The sequence below is a fragment of the Neovison vison genome, chromosome 11 (assembly GCF_020171115.1).
Source record: "Neovison vison isolate M4711 chromosome 11, ASM_NN_V1, whole genome shotgun sequence".
Taxonomy (NCBI): domain Eukaryota; kingdom Metazoa; phylum Chordata; class Mammalia; order Carnivora; family Mustelidae; genus Neogale; species Neogale vison.
The window spans coordinates 214,152,643-214,168,136 of NC_058101.1; the positions used below are offsets into that span (position 1 = coordinate 214,152,643).

Below are 15,494 nucleotides of genomic sequence, written 5' to 3' on the forward strand. Positions count from 1 at the left end.
TAGTCAAAGGAGACTTCATTCTGTTTCATTTGAGTCTTCAGAAGAGGGAATTTCTTGGTCGTCTGGATTGGAATCATTCCCCTCTACCTGGGCTGCATCTCATGGATCAGTTCACCTTTCTCACCCTTCATGAGAACTCTTGCCTAAATGAACTGGTCCTGCATTTCCCACCTCCACCTGCTCATGGCCACTGTTGGAGGACTGAGGGTTTTTGACCCTGCTGGCTGTCCTCTAGTTAAGACTCAGCTACTGGTACCAGCATCCAGACAGCTGCCAGATGTACTGAGTGCCCACAGCTGGGCATGTTTTACATTCCTGACAAGACAGCCTCTGTCTTTTGTGCATTTGATCCCCATGACCAACCATTGTGCTGACAGCTACTGCTCTCTTCCACACAGTGGCTATTCAAAGACAATGTACGTTTCCCACCAACACACATTTTCCTGACCTCAGGTGTGAGGGCTGAAGAGGAAAATGTTTTAGATTTCAGGAGCTCCTTTCTAGAGAGGTGGGCTTGCACAAAATTAAAGCTTGGTGTGAATTAGTATGAATTGCATTGTTAGTGTCTTTTCTCCTGAAATACTTCTAAATGTAGTTTTTGTAAAATGATGTGTTCCTAGCCTTGGTGTTCATATCCAGGAATTTTGTATTCTTAGAACTCACAGGCACCTGGGTAGTTCAGGCAGTTAAGTGTCTGCCTTAGGCTTGGGTCATGATCCCAGGGTCCTGGGATTGAGCCCTGGTTGGGCTCCCTGCTCAGCTGGCACTCAGTTACTCAGTCTCCCTCTGCCCTTCCCCCTCTCTCTTTCAAATAAATAAATACATTCGTTAATATTTTCCCTCTTTAGAAAGTTAAATTTTAAGTTGCTCTTGCATGACTCATTTACAGTACCAAGAAATAGGCACATGAATTGCTTCCATTGGCTTTTTGGAGATACTAAACCTCACAGATATCCTTAGAACATACATGATCACCTGATTATGTACTTCAGAAATCTGACATCTGGGTTTGTGATTCAGAATCAGAGTGAACATTGAAAGAAAACATCAATGTTTTCAGAAACTAATCAGTAACTCTGATTTATTTTTATTGAGCAATAATCACATGTCATATTAATGAGCAGCCTCCTGTCTCTCTCACTTGTGTCCTGATCTATAAACATGTGTCCATATAATGTGCTCATTTGTACCTCTAGTACAAATTCTATTCATGCTTTCTCTCATTCGTCCATAAATTTTGGGTGTAGTTTTGGAAATGGTCCAAAGGAGTTTTTCCAGGTCCTTCATGGATGTACAATACAAGTCACTGACTCCTTACCTATTCTAAGTTTACATTGACTTACCTTGTTTATTTTATGTTGGCTTATAAATTCTCAAGTTCTGTTAGCTATAGAAAAAACAATCGCAATGTGCTTGTAGATAAAATCTCTTAAGCTTTGTCTATTAGATTTTGCCTGAAGCTTTAGTGTGTTATAATGTATATATGATCACAACATCTTTTCAAAGAATACTTTTTGTTGATATTAGACATAGGTAAGCAACAAGGAAGCCATCATCATGGTAAGTTGATAAACATACTCATCACTGCCAAAAGTTTGCCCCAGCTCCTTGGAAATGCCTCTGTGCTCCTTCTCCTCCAGGAGGAGGTAGTTGAGAGGTATGCTTACCTCCTGGAGGCTGATTAAGTGTTTGTAAAGTTGATTTTTTGTGACAGATACACAGTAAATATCTTTGAGATTCCTCATTGTCTCAAATGGTATTTCAGCTTGTCCTTTCCTTGCCTGACCATTTCCATCTTGGCCCTCATGGGATTAAAGTTCTGTGGAAGCTTCTCATTTTAACTGCCTTCTTGGGAACTTGTGCCTTTCTCATTTACCTCTGGAGAACCATCCTCGCTGTAAGTATATTAATGTACCTTCTGTACTTTCATTCATAAATAAGCAAAAAATGTTTTAGTCCCTGGACATTTTTATGTCCATTCAGTACTACAAATTTCCCTCTAATATGTCAATTTTGATTATCACCTAGATTGATGTAGTTTTAAATTTCTATTGAAGTGCCTTCTTAATCCTTATGTTCTTTTTTTTAAGTTCAAGCATAATTGGCAAACAGTGTAATGTGAGTTTCAGGTGTACAACATGACTCCACAATTCTGTACATTTCTCAGTGCTCAGCAGAAAAAGTGCACACTTCTTTCCCTTCACCTCCTTCACCCATCCCTCCACCCACCTGCCCTTCCACCCATGTCTTCCTTAGAAGTGGGCTGTTGAATCTCTCTCTCTCTCCGGTCATTTCTCCAGCTATCTTTCTGTTCTCGATCTCTAGTTTGAGACATCTGTGGTCGGAGAGCATAGTTCCTGTGATTTCGATCCCTGTGGTGGTTCCTATGTGTTGTATTGCCCCAAATATGGGCTCTCTCAGTGACAGTTCATGTGAGCTTGAGCAGAATTTCTATACCTCATTGTTGAATTAAGTATTCTGCCGATGTGTGTGGATGCGGTGGATGGGTGATGCTGGTCAGTTCAACTGTGTTCTCATGGAACTCCTGCATCTCTGGATCTGTCAATGAGGGATAAGAGGATTTTGAATTCTCCAGCTGTAGGAATGGATTCATCTGTTCCCACCTGCAATATTTTCAGTTTCTGCTTCATGTGCTCTGATATTCTGTTGTTGATGCATGCGCATTAGAAATTGTTGTGTCTTTTTGGAGAATTGACCCCCTCATCATTGAAATAATGCCGTCATTATTCCTGACGGGTTTCCTTACTCTGTGGTGTGTTTTGAAGGATCATTTCACTGGCCACAGGTTTCTAGCTCGATGTTCCTTTAAACAGTATAAACACTTCATCCTTCTTGATGGCACGGTTTCTGAAAAGAAGTGTGATGTCGTTCTTATCCTTTTTCTCTGGAGTAAGGTGTTACTGCTCACCTCTCCCCTTCCCACACACACTCCCAATCCCTGCTCCAGATTTCCAGAACAATTTCTTTGTCTTTAATGATCTGTAGCTGAATATTCTAAATTAGGAAACATTGGTGTTTTTGGATCATTGTTTGTGTTTGTGTTTTGGTATTTATCCTGCTTACAATGTTTTGATTTTCCTGGTTCTTGATTAGGTAACTCCATTAATTTCAGACAATCCTCTGTCATTTTTGCTTCAAATAGCTCTCCGTCCACTCTCCTATAGGAATAGGTATTCCTGTTATGTGTGTGTTACACATTTTGTAATGACCTACCAGTCTTGGGTTTTCTGTGTTGTCTGTGTAATTTTTGTCTTTGTGTTTCTTTTTTGGAAGTTTCTTTACTGTCAATGATTCTTTCCTCTGGTTTATTTTGAGTCTCTTCATGAAGCCAGCACAAGCACTCTTGATTTTTATAATGGTGTTGTTGTCTTTCTAGACAACATGTTACAATTTTAGAGTTTCCTATCTCTGCCCACATTTACCATCTCTTCTTCCTCTTGTGCACTTTTCCCTTAGGCCCAGTATCATACATCAAAGAGATTTTAAAGTCCAGCCTGCTCTCCCCGTCACTTCTGCCACAGAAAGTGTGATTCTCGTGCTTGCTGTGATGGTTTTTACGTACAGCATGCCTTGTAGGGTTGTGTTGAAAGCTAGATACCATGTCCTTTTGAAGGAAGGGAGGTAAGTGGGAGTTAGGGTGAGGTTTTCTGCTCCTCTGGCTCGGGGTTAGACTGAGGTCCTCGCCAGTGAGACAGGGAGGAGATGGCACTGGAGTTGAGTATTTCCCTCCCTCTTTGGGAAACCGCCAGTTAGACTCTGGAGACATAGTTTCATTTGAGGGCAGACCTTTGTAAAAAGAAAGAATTCTTTTGAGTTTATTTCTCTGTTGGACTATTCCCCCTCTCCCTTACAATGGAGAATACTTCCCTTCAAAGAGAAAAGAAAAATATTATATATTTGGTGTAGCCATCGACCTTTCCACTTCCCCTGCCCATGGGGTTGGTGACATGGGCCACAGGAGCTCAGAGATTCCTAATCAACATGTGAAATTAAAGGAATAACCATGGCTTTCTGATTTCTCTCCCCTGATGCACTCTCCCCAACAACATACTATGACTGGTTTATTGATAGCATGGTGATATTCCAATAACCTGGCAAGATTTGGGGGTTGGCCCCAGCCTCTCATTATCCTGTAAATCTTTTAAAACAGGAAATATGTTAATGGTGTCAAAATGAGGTCTTGCCTAGATGTTATTGAGCTATAATAACATGAGGGTGACTCAAATCTGAATTGCCTCACTCCCCTTTTTGGAAACATCAGCTGTCATTTCTGTCATGGCTTATGCTTCATCTCATCACGGGCCACTCTTTATCTCATCCGATGGCTTTTACTTCTTTTGGATGACACTGCATTTAAACAATCTGGAAAACTTCATAGCACCTGATGTGCCATAACTGTGTGTGAATTCAGCAAACAGCCAACTCTTTGTAAGGTTTCAGGATAGCTTTGTAGAGAAGGAAAGAGGTGGCATATCCTTGACACAGCCTTTGCTCCCTTGCCTGCCTGCCTGCCTTCTTTCCTCCTTCCTTCCATTTTCTTTCTTTCAGTATTTTAAAATAGTCCCAGATTCTGTACTTCAGTGCAGATACTGGGTTGCAAAAATGTGAGGGAAATATACTAAGTGAAATAAGTCCAGTGGAGAAAGTCAATTATCCTTTGGTTTCACTTATTTGTGGAACATAAGGAATAGATAGGCAATATTTGGAGAAGGAAGGGAAAAATGAATCGGGGGGAAAGAGTCAGAGGGGGAGATGAACCATGAGAGACTATGGACTCTGGAGAGCAAACTGAGGGTATTAGAGGAGAGAGGTATGAGGAGCCTGGTGATGGGTAATAAGGAGGGTACCTATTTCATGGAGCACTGGGTGTTATACGCAAACAGTGTATCCTGGAACACTACATCAAAAACTAATGACAGGAGGGACAAAATGGCACGGGAAAGTAGGAGGAGGCACCTTTTCAACCTGTACTCTAAAGTGAGCTGATTACCTACCAAAGAACTCTGATCACCCATGAAATCAGCCTGAGATCAGAATTTTACACATCTGGATCTCTACAGAGGCAGAAGACTCTTTACCTGCCAATGGGCAGGTAAAGCGGAGTGGGAAAGGTGGACTGATACTGCAAGATAAACAAAAGGCGGAGGGTGCCACCAGAGCTGACCAGTTGGAAAGTAATACCCTAATACGAGCGAGCGTGCCCTGTGTCTGTGGACCAGCATTAACTTGGAGACTGGTTGAAAGCACTCCAAAAGAGCAAAGGAACGCGGCGGGTAAATTGTGGGAATCGGGGCAGCTAGGGACAGGGGCTTAAGTTCCCAGTCCCAGGACAGCCTCCCCTGCCTCTGAGCCAGAGAGAGTGTGACAAGGAAACCAGATCTTGGTCCCAGAGCCTCCATCACACCTGAGTTTGCGTGGGTTCTGGCTCCTGTGAGGGGATGGGAGCCACGCAGGACGGCAGAACGTGCGAGCCCTGCTACAGCGCGTGTAATGCACGCATCCCTCATCCTCCCCTGAGAGAGGGACAAAAGCCCAGCCAGCGCTCTTTGATACCCGCCATTGTTTCAGAGCCTAACACAAGCACCCCATACTCTCCCACATGAGAGGTGCACGAAGGCCCAGCCTGGTGCTTTCGGACCTGCACCCGTTCTCAGAGCCTGAGACGCGCACGCGACCCACAGCCTCCCCCGAAAGTGGTACACGCAACCCAGGTGCTCCTAGACCCAGAAAGACTAGGCACTCCCAGCCTGGGCCAGCGGGTAAAATCTCAGAGTGTGATCGCTGCTTAGAACCTCTCTGGCGGTCTGGAGATCCCAGACAGCCGCTGCTGCCATGCTTTTGGGTACAAGCAGAAGATCCTGCGTCCCCAGGGACCACGACTCAGAACCTACTCTGCCAGCAGCCAAGGAGAAATTTATATGGGCTCCGCAACACCCACAGAAGAACAGACTGAGGCTTCTCTCTGAGAGGGAATTCAGGGTAAAGTTTGCTTTCCTCTAAACCTACAAAAACCATCAAAAGAGGTCAAGGCGGGGGTGGGGGGGAAGGTGAACAAACATAAAAACCTCCAGAGAACAAAAGCCTGAAAAAAACGGTTTCCTCAGAGCCCACTCCCTAGAGGGGGACTGGAGGACTTAACTCAGGGAACATTACTGACTGAAAACCAATGTGGCAGGCACCTCCCCAAGAAAACCAACCAGGAAAGAAAAAAAAAAAGACTACAAGAGAACCACCACCACTACTTCATAGGACAACTTTTATTTTTAATTTGTTCCCACTATTCTGGCTCATGTCTTGTATATAGATAATTGTTTAACCTATTTACCATCACAGTGAGTTGTCCAGCACATCAAATTCCATAATAAACTTCCATCCTGAACTTTATGATGCATACACCTGTGTTTCTCTTTTGCACTTCTAATTTTTGAATTTTTAAAAATTTTAGTTTAGTTTAGTTTATTCCTTTTTTATTTTTATTTTCTAGTATTCATATAGAGTTAAACTTCAAAGTAATCCCCATTCCCCAATCAATACTACCCCTATAGGTAAACCAATTTTTAATCCCCCTTTATCCTAGGAAAGTTGAGTCCTTTAACAAAGATATCAAGATACATCCAGGAAGGATGAAAACAAACTTCCTTAGCCACACTGAGAATTTATAACCACTCTCCCATCTCTTTCTTCCACCAGTGTTTCTGTGTTTTTGTGTTTGTCCTGATAGTATATAAATCTTACACTTGGGGTTCTTTTCAACGAGGTTCTTCCTGTATTTGCATATATTTATATATTTTTCTCTTGTTATATTCTTTTATTAGTCTTTTTCTTTTTCTGTTTTCGTTGTATACCTCATAAATCTTACCTTGGGGTGCATTTGGGCTGAACCTTCTCTTTCATCTTCCCTTTCTTTCCTGTCTCTCTCTCTCTCTCTTATTTTTCTTTCTTTTTCTTGTCTTTTTTCTCTCATTTGGGTGGGGAATCCTGACTGATCAGAAGAGTTCCAGAATGCACCCTGACGGCACCACGGTCGATACATGCAACTACATCTGTTCAGTCATCTCTCACCAAAATGACTAGGAGGAGGAAACCCAATAGAAGAAAAATACAGAGGATGGACCTTCCACAACAGAGCTAAGGGCTATCAACATAGACAATATGTCGAAAAGAGAATTCAGGCTAACATTTATCCAGGCAATATCTAGGTTGGAGAAAGCCATGGATGACCAAACGGAATTGATTAGGTAGGGCCGAGCTGAAAGCGACCAGACAGGATGTTCACAATGTTAGGGCAGAGTTAAAAGTTACCAGGGCTGATGTTCACAATGCTCTCAATGAGTTCCAATCAAATCTAAATTCTCTCAAACCTAGGTTAACTGAGACAGAAGATGGAATTAGTGATCTGGAGGACAAACAGATAGAGAGAAAGATCAAGAGGAAGCCTGGAACAAACAGCTTAGAAACCACAAAAACAGAATCAAGGAAATAAATGATGCCAGGAAACGTTCCAACGTCAGAATTATTGGAATCCCTGAAGGGGAGGAGAAAGAAAGAAGTCTAGAAGATATAGTGGAACAAGTCCTTCATGAAAATTTCCCAATCTAGTGAATGGAACCAGCATTCATATACTAGAGGCCAGATGTTCTCCACCCAAGATTATAGATTCCAGAAAAACATCAAGACACCTGATAGTCAAATTGAGGAATCATAATTGTAGGTATAATCTCTTGAAAACCTCTAGCACAAAGAGGCTCCTTACTTAGAGAGGAAAGCCCATGAGAATAGTTTTAGACCTGTCCACAGAGACCTGGCAAGTCAGAAAGGGCTGGCAGGATATTCAGGGCACTAAATGAGAATAACATGCAGCCAAGAATACTTTATCCAGCAAGACTGACATTCAAAATGGGTGGAGAGATAAAGAGATACCAAGACCGGCAAGGCTTAAAAGATTATGCAACCACCAAGCCAACGCTGCAGGAAATCTTAAGGGGGGAGTTCTGTAAAAGAGGAAAAATCCTAACAATAGTATTGAACAGAAATATAGAGACAATCTACAGGAAGAAAGACTTAAAAGGTAGCACGATGTCAATAAAAACATATCTATCAATATCACTCTCAATGAAAATGGCCTAAATGCTCCCATAAAATGGCAAAGCGTTGCAGATTAGATAAAATGACAGGACCCATCCATATGTTGCCTACAAGAAACCCATTCTGAACCTAAAGATACACCTAGACTGAAAGTGAAGGGATGGAGAAACATCTTTCATGCCAATGGACCTCAAAAAAAAAGGCTGGGGTAGCAATTCTCATATCAGATAAATGAGATTTTAAACTAAAGACTGTAGTCTGAGATACATAAGGACACTACATAATCCTTAAAGGGACTATCCACCAAAATGATCTAACAATTGTAAATATCTATGCCCCCAATATGGGAGCAGACAATTACACAAGAAAACTGTTAATCAAGGTAAAGAGTCATATTGATATGAATACATTAATAGTAGATCTTAACACGCCTCTCTCAGAAATAGACAGATCATCGAAGCAGAAAATCAGTAAAGAAACAAGAGCATTGAATGACACATTGGAACAGATGGACCTCATAGAAACATACAGAACATTCCACCCTAAAACAACAGAATACTCATTCTTCTCAAGTGCACACGAAATCTTCTCAAGAATAAACCACATACTGGGTCACAAATCAGGACTCAACCGATACCTAAAGACTGAGATGATTCCCTGCATATTCTCAGATCACAATGCTTTGAAACTGGAGCTCATTCACAAAGAAAAGTTACGAAGGAACTCAAATACCTGGAAGCTAAAGACCACCTTGCTTAAGAATGCTTGGATCAACCAGGAGATTAAAGAAGAACTGAAACAATTCATGGAAACCAATGAGAATGAAGACACTTCAGAGAAACCAGAGATACAATAGAACGTATCAATGAAACTAGAAGCTGGTTTTGGGAAGAATCAATAAGATCGATAAGCCATTGGCCACACTAATCCAAAAGCAAAGAGAGAAAGCCCAAATTCATAAAATTATGAATGAAAAGGGAGAGATCACAATGAACACCAAGGAAGTATAAACAATCATCAGAGGTTATTATCAACAGTTTATATGCCAATAAGCTTAGCAACCTAGATGACATGGATGCATTCCTGGAAAACTATAAACTCCCAAAATTGAAACCAGGAAGAATTCGACAACCGGAATAGACTGATGTCTAGTAACGAGATTGAAGCAGTGATCAAAAATCTCCGAAAAACAAGAGTCCAGGTCCTGACGGATTCCCAGGGGATTCTACCAAACTTTCAAAGAAGAAATAACACCTATTCTCCTGAAACTGTTTCAAAAATTGAAGCAGAAGGAAAACTTCTAGATTCTTTCTATGAAGCTAGCATTACCCTGATCCCCAAACCAGGCAAAGACGCTACCAAAAAGGAGAATTTCAGACCAATATCGCTGATGAATATGGATGCTAAGATTCTCAACAAGATCTTAGCAAATAGGATCCAATAGCACATTAAAAATATTATCCACCATGACCAGGTGGGATTCATCCATGGGCTACAAGGATGGTTCAACATTCACAAATCAATCAATGTGATAGAACAAATTAGTATGAGAAGAGAAAAGAACCACACATGGTCCTCTCAATCGATGCAGAAAAAGCATTTGACAAAATCCAGCATCCGTTCCATTAAAACGTTTCAAAGTATAGGGATAGAGGGAATATTCCTGAACTTCATCAAATCTATCTATGAAAGACCCACAGCAAATATAATCCTCAATGGGAAAAAGCTTGCAGCCTTCCCGTTGAGATCAGGGACACCACAAGTATGCCCACTCTCACCACTCTTGTTCAACATAGTATTAGAAGTCCTAGAAGCAGTAATCAGACAACAAAGAGAAATAAAACGTATCCAAATTGTCAATGAAGAAGTCAAAACTCTCTCTTTGCAGATGACACGATTCTTTATATGGAAAACCGAAAAGACCCCACCCCCAATCTACTAGAACTAATACAGCCATTCAGTAATGTGGCAGGATACAAAGTCAATGTACAGATACCAGTGGATTTCTTATACACTAACAATGAAAATACAGAAAGGAAAATTAGAGAACTGATTCTATCTACAGTAGAACCAAGAACCTTAAGATACCTGGGAATTAACCTAACCAAAGAGACAAAGGATCTGAACTCGAGAACTACAGAACACTCATGAAAGAAATTGAAGAAGACACAAAAAGATGGAAGACCATTCCATGCTCTTGGAACGGAAGAATAAACATTGTTAAAATGTCTATACTGCCTAGAGCAATCTATACTTTTAATGCCATTCCAATCAAAAATTTACCATTATTCTTCAAATACCTGGAGCAAATAATCCAAAAACTTATATGGAATCAGAAGAGACCCCGAATCGCTAAGGAAATATTGAAAAACAAAAATAAAATGCGGGGCATCATGTTACCTGATTTCAAGCTTTACTACAAAGCTGTGATCACCAAGACAGCATGGTACTGGCATAAAAACAGACACATAGACCAGTGGAACAGAGTAGAGAGCCCAGATATGGACCCTCAGCTCTATGGGCAAATAATCTTTGACAAAGCAGGAAAAAATATACAGTGGAAAAAAGACAGTCTCTTCAATAAATGGTGCTGGGAAGACTGGACAGCTATATGTAGAAGAATGGAACTCGACCATTCTCTTACACCATACACAAATATAAACTCAAAATGGATAAAAGACCTCAACATGAGACAGGAATCCATCTGAGTCCTAGAAGAGAACCTAGGTAGTAATCTCTTCGATATCAGCCACAGCAACTCCTTTCAAGATATGTCTCCAAAGGCAAAGGAAACAAAAGCGAAAATAAAATTCTGGGACTTCATCAAAATCAAAAGCTTCTGCACAGCCAAGGAAACAGTCAATAAAACATAGAGGCAACCCATGGAATGGGAGAAGATATTTGCAAATGACAGTACAGACAAAAGGTTGATATCCAGGATCTACAAAGAACACCTCAAACTCAACACACACAAAATAGATAATCATATCAAAATATGGGCAGAAGGTATGAACATACACTTCTCCAATGAAGTCATACAAATGACTATCAGACACATGAAAAAATGTTCATCATCACTAGCCCTCAGGGAGATTCAAATTAAAACCACATTGAGATATCACCTTACACCAGTTAGAATGGCCAAAATTAGCAAGACAAGAAACAACATGTGTTGGAGGGGATGTGGAGAAAGGGGAACCCTCTTCCACTGTTGGTAGGAATGCAAGTTGGTGCAGCCTCATTGGAGAACAGTGTGGAGATTCCTCAAGAAATCAAAAATAGAACTCCCCTTGGACCCTGCCATTGCACTACTGGGTATTTACCCCAAAGGTACAGATGTAGTGATAAGAAGGGCCATCTGTACCCCAATATTTATAGCAGCAATGGCCATGGTCGCCAAACTGTGGAAAGAACCAAGATGTCCTTCAATGGATGAATGGATGAAGAAGATGTGGTCCATACACACTATGGAGTATTATGCCTCCATCAGAAAGGACGAATACCCAGCTTTTGTAGCAACATGGATGAGACTGGAGGAGATTATGCTGAGTGAAATAAGGCAACAAACAGAGTCAATTATCATATGGTTTCACTTATTGGTGGAGCATGGTTGACATGGGGAGTTAGGAGAAGGGAGCTGGGGAAAATTGGAAGGGGAGGTGAACCATGAGAGACTATGGACTCTGAAAAACAATCTGAGGGGTTTTAAGTCTTGGGGGTTGGAAGGTTGGGGGAACCATGTGGTGGGTATTAGAGAGGGCACGGATTGCATGGATCACTGGGTGTGGTACAAAAACAAAGAATACTGTTAGGCCGAAAATAAATAAAAAATAAATTAAAAAAAACAAGAAAACAAAAACTAATGACAGACTGTGTGGTGACTAACATGAAAAAAGCTAGGGAAATAATGAATTAATGTATATTTTTTCAATGTCTGCATGATCCCTTGTCAAAATTGAATAGGTTGAACATTCATTGAATACTATGTGAATAGAATTTGGGGGCAAAAATAAGTTAAACACACTGCGCTCTTTATCATAAATTTATTGTGAACCATGATGACTTCATCAGAAATTCTAATTATATCTTCCATTTTAATCCTGTGAATTCATGCTGCTAAGCAAAGTGATTGTTTTAATATCTTTGGATTTCAATTGTGGTACTATCTGTACTATAGATTATTACTCATAATATGTTTTGTCATCTAGCTTATCTTTGTTTCTTCCTCTCTTAGATAAAGCCTCGACAATATGAAGGTAAGATTTGGGGCTTCAGTTTTCTTTGCCAAAAATTCTCAGTACCCGTGTTTGATGTGTGTTTAATTTGATGCAGGATAAATATGGTGACTTCTGATGTCTCACTGACTTAAGTCTTGAAAATGCTTCTCTTCCCCATGGGGAGTCTTAAGTGACAGTGTGGAGGGAGTTGCCATTTCTATGAGACCAGGAGAAGGAACTCTTTGTGGGACTAGGGAGAATACAAGGTGTAATTTTGCAGAGAGATGTTTAGGAGGCAAGTGATGATGACAGCGTGATGTCTGGAGAGAGTACTTCACCATGAGCTGGCTCTTGGTGAAATGTCAAGAGGAGAAAACACTCAGTCTAGCAAACCAGCTACACTTAGAGAAGAAGGCAGATATTGCCATGCAGAGCGTGTGTCACAGGAGAGAAGTAAACCATGGTTTTAAGTCTGAAGTGGAGGGGGCCTTTCCTGCCAGGGGAGAATGAATGGAATAGAGCCTGTGCCAGAGGGGATAATGGATAGTGTGTGGGGCTCATGGATTGTGGTGATTCCATGGTGCTGGCTGATGACAGCCTGGGTGGCCACCTGGCACTTAGGAAACCATTGAATGTTGTTGTTCGTTTTTGTGAGTGTGGAAGTGGTACTGGTGAGAAGAGAGGTCTCAGAGCAGGAGAGTGCTCACAGTGGGTCAGGAGAAGAGAAGTTTGCACTTTGAGGCAAGATTAGAGAGTTATTTTTTTAAGAGATTCTGTTTATTCACTTGATAGAGAGAGAGAGAGCACAAGCAGGCAGAATGGGAGGCAGACAGAGAGGGAGAAGCAGGTCCCTGCTGAGCAGAGAGTTGGATGTGGGATGCGATCCCAGGACCTGGGCTCCTGATCCCAGCAGAAGGCAGACCCTTAACCAACTGAGCCACCCAGGTGCCCCACGATAAGAAAATGAAGTGGCTCTTAGAGGAGTCTGTGTTCTAGACCTTTCAAGTGTTATGCAGCTGCCATCAGTCTCCTCATGAGTGTTGTTTTCCTTTAAGGGTGGAGGGTAACATTCTCCTGTTGTGATGAAAAAAGCTTGTCTTCTAAGTCTTGTGCATTATCCAGGGCCTCCAAAGACTCTCTGTAACATGGAGTGTGTTTATAGCAGAGATCTTGTCCTCTAGAGCCCCCAGCCTGGGGTCCATGAAAGGCGATCTCTGAGCAGCAGAAAGTCTCTGAAGGCCTGTGAGTTGTCACTCACCTGACATCTTGAGCTTTCCTTGTGTGGAATTCCAAGTAGGACCTGGAAGTGGACGTTCCACTGAGCAGGAACAAAGTATAGTTTTGCTCATTATGGGTTGTTTGCAGGGACCTGCTTTTGTATCTCAGTCACTGGAGGAGAGAGATGTTAGTTGCTAGGATGCTTGATTTTTCAGTCACATCTCTGGCGATGACATTAGCATATGCAAGGTTTGAATTTTCCAAGAATGGTGCTTACAGGTGGGAGAAAAATGAGAAAGCATTCGATTGTTTTTTTATTTTTATGTTTGAAAAACATTTTAAGTAGGAATCTCACTGATATAGAAAGTCTTAGGTTTCAAATGCTGCTACAACATGCTTCCTTCAGGCACAATGGGAATGCTAGCAAGTTAGTGACACCCAAGTGTCAGAGAATGTACTCTGGTGCTAATATATTGGGATTATTCAATGTCGCTGTTTTTGCTAATTATCTTAAAATTCTTCTTTCTCCTTTCAGTTACTTTAGACCAAATCAAGATGAAGATTAATGATTTTAAAAACGAAAACAGGGATCTTGAAAAAAACATAGCGAGTTGGGAGGAGAAGGTATGTGTGCCCTTTCAAATATTTTCTTGTGATTTCATTTTGGTTACTTACCTTCTGGTAGTTCATTCTATCGATCATATCATGCACCCAGAAATGGTCCTTGAGTAGGAGAAGCTTCACAAATGTAGAGTACTGCCTCTTTCTTTGTGAAAGGAGTCACAAATATAGGTTTCTTTAACATGCTATTTTGGACTTCTAATTCCTTTTTCATATTTTTTATAGGCCAGGGAAGCAAAGAAGCAAGAAGAAACAAAAAGAGAACATAAGTGTTCCCTTGCTGGAGTACGTATATTAAAAGTAAGACTCCTTTCTTTGCCTGACATGTGTTTTAACAGCAGAAATAAATGTAATAAAATATTATTATTATTATTAAAATTATTATTATTTCAAAGATTGATTTGAGAGAAGGAAAGAGTGAGGGGAGGGGGTCTGAAGGAGACAGAGAGAGAATGCCAAGAAGACACCATGCCGAGTGTTTCGCCTGATGCAGGGATCAATCCCATGACCCTGAGATCAGGACTTGAGGCAAACGAAAGCAGGAGTCAGACACTCCACAGACTGGGCTACCCAGGCGCAACCCAGGTGCCCCAAGGAATGAATCTTTGTTACTCATTCAATATGTTTTCTTGAAGAACATCAAAAAGGTGGAAGAGATTAATGAAAATTTGAAGGTCTCCCTTCATTGTAAACAGGCTCTCTTACAAGCTCAGAGAGAAAAGAATATCAAGAATGTTGATGTGGGAAAAGTTAGGTGTTAATTGTACTATAATGTGGCTTGGGAGGCTTTTGGTTCATTGGGTGAGGTGAGTGCAGTGTACTCGTGTTCTGTTTACGCAGTAGAGCCTGGGCATCTGGGACCTGCAACTCCTACTGAACCGTGAGCTGTGATTTCACTTAGGACCACCCCGATGAGGTTTGCAATTTCAAGGCCTAGGAAGTATGGCTTATTTCAGAACTGGGTAATCATCACATCATTCAGCACTGCCCTCCAAGTTATGTAGAAAATCCCACAAAATACGTGAGCAGTGAAGGATGATAGCAAGCCCAATTTGTATAGTAGAATATTATTTTATATCAGTTCCTCTAAGAAAGCCATTTGTGCTTTTTTTGACATGAACGAGTTTCTTTACTTTCCCCTTATTCTATTTATGCCTCAAGGGCTTTCTTTGTTGCCCTCCATGATCCTGTCCTGTTAGGTGCCCTCATATGTCTTTTCTCAAATTTGTCTTAAAGGCCCAAGATGCACTGGCGGATCAAGAGCTGAGAGCCTTGACATCAAAAAACGAAGAACTGAAAGGTACTTTGTTTTGGGGGATGAAATCTCCATAT

At 41.2% G+C, this 15,494-nt stretch overlaps 1 long non-coding RNA gene across 1 annotated transcript; it reads left to right on the top strand.

Moving 5' to 3' along the window:
* The first annotated feature begins 1,823 nt into the window (after positions 1 to 1,823).
* On the top strand, positions 1,824 to 15,462 carry LOC122889215. Its single transcript, XR_006380849.1, has 5 exons — positions 1,824 to 1,897; positions 12,341 to 12,362; positions 14,077 to 14,165; positions 14,388 to 14,462; positions 15,399 to 15,462. It is a non-coding gene; the product is annotated as an uncharacterized LOC122889215 (long non-coding RNA).
* The last annotated feature ends 32 nt before the right edge of the window (positions 15,463 to 15,494 follow it).